Below are 2,320 nucleotides of genomic sequence, written 5' to 3'. Positions count from 1 at the left end.
AATGGAAAATAAGCCAAGATTCAGACTTTGCCCATTTTCAAGGTGAAACCGGCTCTTCAACCTCATGGAAAGCAGGATTCGGGGGTGCTGGCAGGAGGGGAGATGGGGGGGGGGGAGGTCCTAGGACAAAAGCCCATAATTCTTTGGTAAGATGTTCTTGCCTTTTTTGCCCCTTTCAAGCCTGCTCTTGAACTCCGCTTTGCTACTTTGCTAGCCCGCACATGTGGCCAAACACAAATCCTCCGGCTCCTTGCCCCAGCGTGCAACAGGGATCCCTCAGCGCTGGTAGGAGCTGGCATCAGTGCCTCTCTGCCCACCCATGCTCTTGTATTGAGAGGACATAGATCTGCTGGACTGGACTTGTGACATTTTGGTTGGGCAGACTTGGCTACAGCTGACTTGGCCTGAACGGATTCTCCTCTCTGGCCCTTCTCCTGACAGAGTTTTAAGGCTGGGCAGGGCCCTGTTTTTGGAAGGTCCAGCAGCTCATGCACACATGGGTCTTCCATCCATGCTTGCCGACCTCCAGATCAGATGGACCATCATGATCATCTCATCTGACCTCCTGCACGTCGCAGGCAATAGAACCTCACCCACCCCTTTCTCTGGCGGAGTTGCTGTCGTCCCCACCTCTTGATGTGAAGACACAATGTTCAGAGGATTCACCAAAACAAAAGGAAAAATGATGTAGCACTATAAAGACTAACAAGATGGTTTAATAGGTGATGAGCCTGGACAAGGAAGAGACGCAGCGGTCTAGGGCAGCCAAACACCGATCCACTGTCTGTCACCGTCCTAGGCACCTTCGCCATGGGAAGGGCCCAGGAGGTAGATGCCAGTGTCCCACAGCGCCCAGTGAAGCGGGCCTAGCTCAGGAACAAGGTGGGAGAGGGGATACTGACACAAGCCATCACAGCAGCGTCCTCTGCCGGCACTTTTAACTCACTAGTTCTGAGGATTTTGAAAGTCCAGCACCGAGCTGAACTCGACAGGTGTCTGGAGCAGGGAGGCTGGTAAAATGCTCCTTCCCGAACCCTGGGTGAGCTACCCAGAGCTATTTGAGCACTTAGCCTGGCAGGGAGGGTGTGCTGGCGGGCAGCAGGCATGCGCACACACAAGTCATTCTTGCTGCTGCCCTTTAGAAAGATTCCAAACTTGTTGATCCTTTTAAAATCCCAGCCAGCTTTACAACTCCATCAGTTCCGCTCGGCTGGCCGTGGTCCAGGGGTTTACGGCTACCATGGATCAACAGAAAAAAAAAATCCCCAAACCCACCAAACACACACATTTTTACTCCTGACGGCTGGCTGGAAATGGCACCTCTTTCTGCCTGTTCCGAGCTCAGCAAAACACAGCTTTCATCACCTGTCCGTGAACATGGGGAGCCCACGCAGACACACAAAAATCAATCAGCATCGATCCCAACGCCAGGAATTCATAAACTCCTTTAAAGGTCAAGGACTGATTTTTTCACTTTCTGTAAAAAGAGAGACTCCAGACATCCCCCACCCCTTCATCTGCCACCTCCTGCCCCACCCCACACATACACACCCAGCACCAAAAGGCACGTGGATGCCCACACAAATAGACACACAAAATGCATGCACATCAAAGCACCAGAGGCACATGCCTGTGTACATGGACCACATGCATAAACATGCAGCAAGGGAGAGGTGCACATGTGGACACCTCCTTAACTGATTTGTTCTCAGAGGGCTTCCAAGGTACAGGACAGGCACAGTCCCAAATCCAAGGGGGAATGTTATTTGGAGAGAGACAATGGTGCTTCCTAGTTCCAACTAGAGTTGTAACAGTGTCGTCAATTAACCGATAAACAAGTGTATCCGTTAACGCTAGAGACTACATGTGTCCCACACACCCCTCCTGTCTGGCCAGCACATTTTTTACCAGGGTGGCCAGCAGCACGGCTCAGTCACAGCTTGCGCTGGGTCCAGAACCTAACCCCGGTGCAGTTCTGCGTTTAAAGTGTATTAGGAACCAGGCAGGCAGGAAGCCCAGCTCAGTTTGTCCTCGGAGCTTAGACCTGCCCCTGGACAGGAGCTGCTGCCACCCTGAGCTGCTGCCTCTGTATCAGAGGCAGCAGCATAGGGTGGTAGGCAGCTGCTCTGTGAGGGGAGCTGGTTTTTAAACTGGCTCTCCTCGCAGAACAGCTCCAGCCTGGCACCCCGCTCTGATAGAGAGGCAGCAGCGCAGAGTGGCAGGGGGCTCCTCATAGGGTTGCCCGGTGGTTGAAACAAAAATACCGACCCCCCCCCCCCCCAAAAAAAAAACACTGGGAAAAAATTCTGTTGAAGGGGAA

The sequence above is a fragment of the Pelodiscus sinensis genome, chromosome 26, assembly GCF_049634645.1.
Source record: "Pelodiscus sinensis isolate JC-2024 chromosome 26, ASM4963464v1, whole genome shotgun sequence".
Classification (NCBI taxonomy): Eukaryota; Metazoa; Chordata; order Testudines; family Trionychidae; genus Pelodiscus; species Pelodiscus sinensis.
This window is presented reverse-complemented; position numbering follows the sequence as displayed.